At 36.4% G+C, this 12151-nt stretch overlaps 1 protein-coding gene across 3 annotated transcripts in view; it reads left to right on the forward strand.

The window, feature by feature from the left end:
* The window catches only part of celsr1a (cadherin EGF LAG seven-pass G-type receptor 1a), a 130471-nt gene that overhangs the window by 76231 nt on the left and 42089 nt on the right, over window positions 1-12151 (forward strand). The gene's annotated exons all lie outside the window — the stretch shown is intronic.

The raw sequence follows: 12151 nt of genomic DNA on the forward strand, positions 1-12151 counted from the left end.
GATTTAGACTAACTAAAATGCTCATTCTGTTATATTTGTGCTGTGTGGTCAAACTTGTAATCTCAACTAGCTGAATGTAAATGCATCGTCAGATTACATTGACAGGACTACTCAACTGAAGTCATTTTAAGGTAGTTGTCAACTGGTTCTCAACAAAAATGGGTTGCATGTCAGTTCTGATAAGTAGGGTAAAAACAATGCTAAATGTAAATATTAAAATAGAACTAACCATAATGTCATGCAAAGTTAGGATAGCAAAATAAATTGGCTTATCAGCTTTTGTAGTTGAGGTCAAGGGCAGTGTCTCCAATCCAACTCTACAGTATTTTGGAATTCATCAGCCACTTCGTAAAATTAAGTTTATTATCGAAAACTATGAAAGAAATTATGCTATTTAAAAGAAAATATGATTATGACTACATTAAATACAGGAAAAAATAAGTTTAATGGCTTATTGGCCAATCAATCCAACCCAAACAGGATTGACGTATTGTGCAGGTATCTTTTTGTTTTTCATCATAGGTCAGCTCACAGGACTACAAGAACAAGGTCTATTAATATCTGTTGGATTATTGTGTTTGTGATACCTCTTTCCCTTATGGAAACCCAGCATGTATCCACCACATGGAAAAGGTGTTGGGATTGCATGCATGTCTCAAAGAGGGAAGTGGGACAGGATAAAGGATGGGAGACATGGAGTGAGTTAGCATGTCACACCCTGTAGAGGAAGGAAGAATGACATCATGACTCCCAGAGTTGGTCCCACAGGCCAACATTTATCATAAAGACCCTGAGACAGATCTCATTCATTTTTAATATGGGTTGTCAATTTACATTGACTTGAGAGACAGCGACCATTGATGATGCAACATTAAAAAGTAGTTTGAAAGTTTTGCCGCTGAAATTGGTCTGTGCTTACCGAAATTTGAAACCACTGCCCCCAGTGGCTCAACCTCAAGTGTTGTTGTGGTGAAATGTCCTCAGTATGGAACCAAAAGTGAGTATTTGTATTTGTAAATTATGTAACAGTCAACAGGATTGCATATTTTATTAACCTTACTCCCTTACCCCAATCCTTAACCTAAACCATCAGTTGAGTAAAAATGTCTTAGAGCAACAATCCAACCTCTTAATATTGCTCAATATTGCTTATGTGAGTGTGATTACTTACTGATTTCCATGAGACTAGAACCCATGTCTCACAGTGAACGTGATTACATTCTGGTTTCCATAGGACCAGAACCTATGGAGAGAGTGAGCAGAATTACTACCTGGTTTCTATAGGACTAGAACCCATGTCTTGAAATGAACCCAATTGCTTCCTGGTTTTCATAGAACAAGAACCCATGTTTCAGAGTAAATGTGATTACTTCTTGGTTTCAATGGGACCAGACCTGTGTCTCAAAGTCAACATGATTTCATCTTAGTTTCTATGGGACCAGAGCCCATGTTTCAGAGATTGTGCACACAACACACCATCTGTCTGTAGCTTCACAGGGTAAGGTGAATTGATGCAAAAATGTCTAATGGGGAAGCAGCTTGTCAGCAATTTGGTAGTATGGGGATGATTTCAGGGTGAAGTAACATGTCGTTTTACCATGTGATCATGTTGGTCTTGTGTAAAGAACATGTTTTAACCAACAGTACAAAAACTCTGCAAACTCCAGTTATTTAATTGCTAATCCTGGATTTCCTGAAACTTTTGTGTCTATTTGGCCCCAGATGAAGTAGAGAAACTTGTATTGTACTTTACCCATAGAATAACGGTTTGGAAAGAATTTGTGTTTGACATTGACTCATTGGCACATTTACAATACAAACAAGTCACTCAATCACTAAGGATAAGTCATAGCACAAAACACATTTAGCTTTTCTTTGTCAAAGGCTAAGTTTGATGCACAGCAAGCTTTAAAACAGTTCCCACGTGAAGACGGTTTTGTTATTTTACCATTGAGTCATTAATGAGATAATTGGATGAATCTGTTTGAGAAGATTATAATTGTGTTAATGTAAAAGTAATTACATTCTTGTTAAGAGTTATCAAGAGTGATATGGCTGCTGATTTGGCAAGCCAAACATTTTCTGCCTCCCATTATACAACTGCCATTCACTCCAGAGGTGTCTTGCCAGAGGAAAGGACTCAAGCTGAATGAACAATCAGGCCTGTTCAACTTCAGAACAGATCACTACGGCCTACCCATTCATTGTCTTATTGTGTAAGTCTGATTCTGTGGTGGAATTTTAATGCACTTTTTGAGGACCAATCAATGACTGTATCCTGATGTCTTTGTTTTTAATTAGACAATGAGATTCTGTAGGTGTAGAGGGAGCATACATACGCTCACCAAACACTATGGTCCTAATAAAGTACCTGGAGTGGTCTTCTGCTGTTGTAGCCCATCCGCCTCAATGTTCGACGTGTTGTGCAATTTGAGATGCTATTCTGCTCACTACAATTGTTCATGGTGGTTATCTGAGTTACCATAGACTATCTGTCAGCTCAAACCAGTCTGGCAAGGTGTTTCTTCTTGTTTCTGCTGCTCATTGGATGTTTTTTGTTTTTGGCACCATTCTGAGTAAATTCTAGAGACTGTTGTGGTGAATATCCCAGGAGATCAGCAGTTACAGAAATACTTAAACCAGCTTGTCTGGCAACAACAATCATGCCAAGCTCCAAATCACTGAGATCACATTTGTCCCCATTCTGATGGTTGATGTGATCATTAGTTGAAGCTCCTGACCCATATATGCATGATTTTATCCATTGCACTGCTGCCACACAATTGACTGAATAGATAATCGCATGTTCAGTGAGTGTATATTCGAAAAATGTAGGGACTGACAATTGCATTTAATATAACACAAAAGCACTGTTTCAGCTGCATATACCATCTATTAACAACATCATAGCTCATGGTAGGTCTGAACCAAATTAGAACATTCCTATTTTTTACTCATTGTGGCTATTCATTTTTTAGCAGAACAATTTTTCACTTTCCAATTTTCCAATTAATAGTTAATATAGTATAGTCTTGTTATGTTGCATTTCTCTATCAGAAAGCATGTCGGCAGATCTCTATAGTAGATATATGTATATATTTGTGGTCAGGGGTTTGGTCTATGAAAACACACACCAAAGTTAGTACACTTTTGCTCCAAAATCAATTTATTAAGCTCGAGGTAGAGACAAAAACATGACATTTCGAGCTGCATGCTCTTCATCAGACTCAAATTCCACATAATACACGCCCACATGTACCCATGTGTGCCAATCAAGAAATCATATGACAACATCACCTTAAATAGGACAAAGTCTCACAATCAAAGGCACATATCAAATACTTCTAAGAACAACATAACCAAATAATTGATAAAAACATCATACTCAGACATACAAAAACAAAAGACATCAATATGAAATTACAAATGTAACACTGAAGCATTTAATGTATATGACATTGGTCATGTTGTACATAATAACACCCTTAATGAAAAAACAACTTCCCCGTATGAGGATGGTTAAAAGGTTTAGTTTTATAAGAAAAGTTGCACTGTTGGCAACTTCCACACCTTATGTATGTGGCACTTCACTGAAAAAATGAGAGGCAGATGGAGGAGGAGGCAAATACACTGGTGTGTCTTATGTGTAATTGAAATCTGATTAAGAGCATGTAGCTCAAAACATTCTATTTTTGAGCTTTTTAAATTGATTTGAGAGCAACAGTGTGCTGACTGTTTTCATAGAGTTGTGCACCTGCATCAAAACATTTTTAGGAAGTGTGTGTTTACCATACATTTTGAAGGTTTTGGTGTACTCATACCTCTCTGAAAAGAACTTTTTATCATGTGACATGAATATTAGGTAACATGTTCACTGATGCAAAGTGGACAGCATGTGAAATAAGAGAAGGTCGTGTACCTGCTCGCCTTTTCCTTCTGAAAGGCGAGTTTGACGAATTAGAAGAGCAGCATGGGACAAAAGCACACGTCCATCCCTTTTTGCTCTGGATGAGGACCGAGCATTGATAAATGGGATATGTTATTGAGACACATGGCTTCAAAAGTGTTCCTCTTGTCCCGTAGGCCAGCCGACAACACCGTTTTGTGTGTATGTCCTCAGGTTGTATATGTGTGTGAACCAGGGTCAGATCCCTTGAATTATTCACAGTTCTAGGTTTACGTTGCCAGAGGGTGGGTGAAGTAATGCTGTTTAAGGACAAAGAAGGAGATCGATGTGACAAATACACCCCCTCCTGTACAACATTCACACACAAATTGTACTACGACACCTGCTCCACACACAATTTCTTAAAAGAGAGAGAGAGAGTTTGCATGTGTGAGAGGTGACAAAAAAGTTTCCTTAGTTTCCTTAGTATAACCCAAATAAGACTTTGTCTCCCGCATACTGTATAGTAAAAAACAACAACAACAACAACAACTGTCCTGTTCTCTGTTCTCTGTTCTCTCAGCTGTGAGTTTCCTGAAACACTTAGCACACCTAGGGAAAAATATATGCACTATATGTATATATATATATATATATATATATATATATATATATATATATATATATATATATATATATATATATATATATATATATATATTCACAGTATATATTTGTATATGTACAGTATATATATATATATATTTATATATGTATATCATTTTATATATCCTTTTTTGATAAGGGAGTACTACCATGGTGTACTATGATGTACAATATAAATAATATATAATTTTATCACATTGTGGTAATAAAATGTGCTGGGTTTTGAAAGAATGTCCCATTTATATCTTGCTATTTATTTATTTGCTCTCAAATGATGGAGTGATGGTGGAGTAGTGAACTGGTAATCAGAAGGTTGCTGGTTCTATCCCCACAGCCACCACCATTGTGTCCTTGAGCAAGGCACTTAACTCCAGGTTGTTCTGGGGGGATTGTCCCTGTAATAAGGGCTCTGTAAGTTGCTTTGGATAAAAGCATCTGCCAAATGGATGAATGTAAATGTAAATGGGATAGAATATATATATATAATCTTTTTAATCTAAGGAACCATAATTTAACCAAACAGCCATTGTTGCCAAATATATTACAAATATTAAAAACATCCACATTTTTTATAATATTGAAACAATCTAGTTTTGTGACTAAATTCTTGACTAAATGAACACAAGCAAAAATTATATTTAGTCATTTTTATTTATGTGCATCAATATAACAATAGTAATAAAAGCAATATTTACCTCCATATATCTTTTATTGAAACATTTAAAATGTACAATGCCACATAGTGACTTCTGTGAACATACAGTATTTAAATAATGACACAAACGAATCGGTGATTCACTGAAACAGACAGTTCAAAAGAACTGATTTACGGAACATTGAATCAAGCCCCAAATGTGTCTGCATTTTAATCACACTATTAAAATATCTAACTTAATGCTCTCATACAAATGAGGCACTATACAAGGAGTGGGTGTGAAACTTGTTAAATGGCATGGTCTATAATAATAATAATTAAAAAATTTTATTTTATATAGCACCTTTCTTCAAACTCAAGGTCACTTTACAGGATGAGAGTAAACAAAAAACAAAAAAAAAGAAACTATAGGAAATTACTATTCATATTCTATAGGAAAGTTAATGGCCAAAAAAAGCACACTGAGAGCATTGCAATATTCACAATCCAGCTTTTTATCTTCAAACAAAATAATATCAATTATATAATAAACATTTAATAAATACCACCCAACCCTACTGTACATACTGCATTCAAACTCCAACATACACACATTCACAACTCTGAGAAAGTTGCCATACAGTCAGTATATTTCTTGAGTGTAAGATGACTCTATCATTAGTTTTTTTTTCATGTTGTTTTTGTAGTTTCGAGAGTAATTCAATCCATTGATTGACAATCTGCTCTAATCCCACATAACACAGTTGTCTTCCTGTCTTAACTGACAGACCAGTGGCAGCTTGTGCATATTTATCTGAAAGACGAGCAGGTTTACCTGAACGCCACGGCTTCCACACAACCGTTAGTGTCAAACCTGAGCCCATCAGCCCCTCTGGGTAAAACAGGAGCAATATAGAGCCGTTAACACTCGTGTTCTCCTGTACTGACTTGTGTCAGCAGTCCAAACACTGAGATGTTTTGAGGAGGAGAATTTAAATGTAGACTCAGGGCACGCTCACATATCTTTGATTGATTTTTACTCTAAGATGTGTTGTACATTGGCTGGGCTGGACAGTACATGTCCAGAACAGATCATTTGAGAATGTGAAACTCAATAAGCTGGCTCATAATAGACACATTGGCAGAGCCTTAAAACACGATTAAGATCTCTGTACATAAGCTATCAAATGTATAATGTGTCCAAACTTTTTTTCTTCCTTTTGTAAGTTGTTCATAGTTGTGCCAAATTTTTTAATCTCTTAATAAATTAAAGGGGCCATATTCAATATTTACTTTTTAGTGGTATTTGCTGTGGCACTATGGTATGGCTGTGGCAGACTATGACTTACATAGTCTTGCATGGGGTTGTGCTTAGATAAGCATCACCCACATTTTATGTGACACATTTTATAAAATGTAAAAATCTTTTAGTATTAAATGTTTTTTTCTTGAAGTCCACTTATAATGCTAGATGAGGTGACTGACATCAAAAAAGCTATTTAGTTCAGTCATGACAACTCTTATTTTACAATTAGTCATATATACAATCCCAGTGAAGCAGCTCTAGACATGTGTAGCTGAGGAGGAGGATGGTTTCAGAGAGAAAACTCTCACAGTGTGCTACAGTGAAACCGGCTTACCTGCAAACATCTGTGGCAATTTAAAGGTTAGATAAAGAGTGCACTTGTTGATTGGCTAAAACGATATATGCCAAAGGACCAGTATTATTGGGCCATGAAGTTTGCAATGTGATTGGGCAACGGAGTACATGTTCAAAGGATCTATCAGTTTGCACCATGTACTGTATGACTGAACCCGTTATCCACCCGTTCTCTGACCTTTAGAGATAGTTGTATTCGCCGTTTAATTTCAATGAATGTTCTGAGTGGACTTTAAAGGGGGAGTTTTGCATTGTGAGCGAAAGAGTACTTCTCAATAGTATTTCAACGACATTTTTTCAAATGAGCAAGACAAATCCTGTTTTCCATGATATAACCACATTAAAAGCTGAAAATAAATGTATGCGCATGCCTGCCTCTCTCTGTCTCTCTCTCATGACCTCGTCTTCTGTCATGATCTGTTGGGATCAAGTGCATTGCCATGGCTCCAGCAAGCACTCCGTCCCAAGAGATGGGGGTGTGGAAATGATGGGGGAGTTCCCTAACACTCCAGAGAGAGAGAGAAACCAAGAGAGAAACTAAACTAAGCCCTCTTTAACAAAAGCTTGGAAACAGAGAAAGCTTAATCTCAGTATATCAATTGAACTCAGAGCACAACTATCACTTAGATATTTACACAGATATTTATGTATGCATCAAAAGTGTTAATATTCTAAATACTGGCGAAGTGGACCCCAATACCATCCATCCATCTTTTATAGTCACTTGTCCTATGGAGGTTCGTGGGTAGTGCTGGAGCCTACTCCAGCTGTCTCGGGCCGAAGGCAGGGAAATACTCTGGTCAGGTGGCCAGTCCATCACTGGGCAACACTCACAGACATACACATTCACACTCACTCACACTTACGGGCAATTTAGGGTCTCCAATTAACTTAACCTGCATGTCATTTTGAACTGTGGGGAAAACCGGTGCCCCATCCAATACCCTCATTTAAAAATACGTGGCTGACACTTCCTGTTAAACAAAGGCATTGAGAAGTTTAAAGGAAAGCAAACTGCTCTAAACTCTAGGTCAGGGGGCTGATCCACAACTGCCAGTGAGCTCCACACAGATACCGACACCTCTCCTCTATTCAATATTCCGATTCCCCTCACACGCCAGCGACACCCAACCCCGTAGTTAAGCTTCTAGGCTCCATTGAGGTGTACTCTTTAAAAAAAAAAAAAAGGAAAAAAAGAAAGTACGCCGGGGCACCATAACAGGCACCTCCAAACCAAGCTCCCTTAGTCTGTTTGTGACCTGAGGTAACCAAATGTTATGGGTGGTTGGCCCTCTGACCCCCTTCCTTTTTTTTTTTTTTTCTTTTCCTTCTTTTTTTTTTTCTTCTTCTCCTTTCCCCCCTTTCCTTTCCCCCTTTTTCTTTTTTCCCTTCCATGGCTTTGAGCAAGGTGTGCACTGGTTAGCTCCCCAGCCAGAGACACCACATCCAACCCAGGTATCAAATCAAAGATTCTTTAACACGAGGAAGGGATCTGGCCAGAGGCAGTGAAAGGGAAGGGCCAGTCAGTCCAATCACTGATTCTGTAATGATTATGCCAACAGGATATGCCTGTTGCACCCACCAACAGCACCTAGAACAGATGCCCGACCCAGACCATTTATATTTTTAACAAAATTATATACATATTTATACGTAATATTTTCTGAATTGTCATTTATATAGAAAGAGAGAGGAAGGGAAGACTAATCATTCTATAATAATAATAATAATAATAATAATAATAGTATCAATATCATCATCCCTACTACCAGCATCTTTGATAAAAAAATAATAAAAAAAAATAAAAAAATAGCAATAGTATGCAGATTTTAAATAAAATAAAAGTACAGCTTATCGAACATTATACATATACATACATACATATGCACACACATACACATACATGCATGTATACATACACACATACCTACACATACATACACACGCATACATATATCTACACACATATACAAATATACATACACACACATACATACAAATAGATACATATACATATATATATAAAGGGCATCTATACTGAATAATTGTAGTACTGTACACTAATGATATTACTGTAATATCATCAGTAGTGTGGTTGGGAGAATGCGTTGGTCCGGTTCCAGGTTATTGATTTATATGAAGATGAGTTAGGAATGGTTTCCAGATATCAAGAAATGTAGATATAATATTCTTGTTAGTGTATGTTAGTTTTTCTAATGTGATGTACTCTATTAGAAGATTATTCCAGTGATTGATATGTATACAGTTTTTGGACTTCCAGTTTTGCAAAATTACTTTCTTGGCGATAGTTAGAGAGATGAGGAGGGGGTTTTTGTATTTGATTGGGAGATTATCAACTTCCATGCAGTTATTAAGTAGACAGAGTGACGGAGATGGAGGGATTCCACAACCCATGATAACGGAGAGTTTTGTGGTCACTGATATCCAAAATGAGTGAACTGATTGACAGGTCCATAGGGCATGAAAATAGTCATCTGTGCTCCCCAGTGTGCACTGTGAACAAATGTCTGTGTCCCTTAAGCCCATTATAAACATCTTTCTTTCGGTGATGTGAATCCTGTGAATAATCTTGAACTGTATGAGCTGGAGGTTAGTATTATTAGTCATCGAGAATGTGTTGTTACAGATGTCCTTCCAGAGGTCGGTGTTGGGTGAGAAGGCTAAGTCTTTTTCCCATTTATTCATGGGTATTATAATTGTTGTATCATTATTTAATATAAGTTTATGTAGTTTGGATATTAGTTTGTTGGTATTAGTGATTTTCATTAAATCTTCCATTAACTGAGAGGGATGAAGTGGGTTATTAATTATGTTAATCTTGGATTTAACTATGGATTTAATTTGTTGATATTGTAGAAACTGTTCTCCCCAAGACCGTACCTCTGGACTAATATTTTAAATGATACTGAATTGGTTGTTTTCAAATAAGTGATGGAGATGAGTGATTCCTTTTGTTTCCAAGATGGAAAATTGATCGGTTTATTGCAAAATTGAAAATCAGGGTTGAACCAAATGGGGGTGTATCTACATGATGTTAGTGGTGAATTATTAATTTTGTTTACTTTCCACCAGGCTGTCAGAGTTGATGCAATTATAATATTATTAAAATAGAGCATTTTCTTAATTGATTTTGGTAGAAAGGCAAGGTCTGAAACTGAAGTATCTTTGCAATGGTTTTGTTCTAATTCCATCCATGAATTATTATGATTATTTTTATGAATCCATTTATATAAATATTGTAGCTGGTTTGCTAAAAAGTAATATTGAAAATTTGGAGATTCTAGGCCGCCATGTGATTTTGTCTTTTGTAATTTTTCCAGTGAAATTTTAGGTGTTTTATTTTTCCAGTAGAAGTGGAACACTTTATCGATGACTGTGTTGGGCTGTTTTGTATTTCGTTGTTTTTGTTTTTGTGCTTTTTCTCTCTTCTGTATTGTATATGTGTCTCACTCCCTTGTATGTGTTACTCTTTTGTTAATTTGCAATAAAAAAAAAAAAAAAAAAAGAAAATAAAGGAAAGCAAACTAAAGTAAACGGTCATGTTGATATATGGAGAAGCAATGTGCCTGATGAATTGCACTTGCAAAATGAGGTCTGCTAAGTTTTATCTCCTGATTCAATAAAGACATTGTATAAATCAATCTATTTCGCAAACACACCCAGCAAATTATTGCTAATCGCAGTTGCAGCGTAAATACCAAAATACTCCCAGAAAATTGCTGAAAGACATTGTACTGTAAAATTTTCAGGTCCTTACACTCAATGGTCAACAAAATTTGAAAAAACTTTGCCTGGTAAGCGCATTGTATATTGTGTCAGGCAAATAGTGCTGACTCTAAATCAGGCGAATTCTATAGTGAGCCTCATTTGCATACGAAAAGAATGCCAGTGACTAATTTAATGTGGAAGTGTGTATTTTTGTCTATGTTAAAATACTTTCTTCTATCCAAGATAATATGAAGACACAATTATATGTCATTTGAAGTTCAATTTCCACGAAAAGTGTAAACATTATATCTTTTTGATGATCTAAGATGACATCTAAGCTCTGTTTTTTTGAACATCCAAACCAGCCTGACACACCATCATTGGTTCACCCAATAGTGTGTGTTTGTAGCGGGACTATTTTTTGACTAACCAATGGCAGAGGTGGGGAATGTTCATAAAACTTGTTTGAAAACAGTGATTATATGTGCAGTTTAATTTGGTCATGTAATTGGCGCAGAAAATACACGCTTGGACTGGAATCTAGAAACAGGAGGTTTTAGATTGGCTGAGAAATATAGTGTCCTTTATATAAACACATGCAAAAGCTTGTAATGATGGGAGAAAAACAAGTGTAGATATCTACTTGTAAATTTTGTTGTTGAACCAGTTTAGAGCTGCAAGGAGCCCTCATACTCTCAACATCAACCATCTTCTCTCCCAGGACTAGACTAAAACCAGTTCCCGTATATGCAGAGCTGGATAAAATCTCTTGCATTAGTCGAGCTCACTGCCTTATCACATAGGGGTGAAGTTTGGGCGAACGACTATGCAAAAAATGACAAAACCCGCTATATCTGAATCACAACACATTTGCTTAGTAAGACAGGTTACTCTGTGGCTATCTTGGTAATGCCCTCCGGGTAGCTATTTCCATTCACGCTACACCTTGAATGGGGAAAGACAGAAATCTGCAAAACTGTTGCTTAATATTACTTTCCAATAATATTTTAAAGCATTTACCAATTAAGGGACTTCACAATTGTACTGCATTTTAACGATAACTGCAAAATAAAAATGGAAAAAACAATGGAACTCAGTTAAATGCATTTTCAATGTCAGCCAAAATACGTGACATCCTGGCTAATACGGGAAAGTTTGCACCACAATACATCCCTATATGTATTCTAAAATTTGAAACCTTTAAACAACCAGCCTTCATTAAACATGAAAATGCCACTAGGTAGCAATAACACTAGACGGGCCTTAAAATTTTTCAACTGTAATAATCTTGCGTCATATTGAGTGTTACAATTGATCCCATTAATGTTTATACAAACGTTCCATCTCATTCTACTTGTAATAAAAATGCTACAACTGAAGAATACTGTATATCCAGTGTTTGAATGTGCAGATGGTTTAGGAAGCTCTACTATGTTGCAGCCTGAGGTGGAAATCTCACACAAGTAGACACCTGCCAGAAGCCAGAGGATGCATGGAATCCAGCCAGATGCTGAGATTTGAGGGTGATTGAGATACTGATAGAAAGTGAAACAATGGTGGATAATATTAATGTTAT

The sequence above is a fragment of the Xyrauchen texanus genome, chromosome 47 (genome assembly GCF_025860055.1).
Source record: "Xyrauchen texanus isolate HMW12.3.18 chromosome 47, RBS_HiC_50CHRs, whole genome shotgun sequence".
In the NCBI taxonomy this organism is placed as follows: domain Eukaryota; kingdom Metazoa; phylum Chordata; class Actinopteri; order Cypriniformes; family Catostomidae; genus Xyrauchen; species Xyrauchen texanus.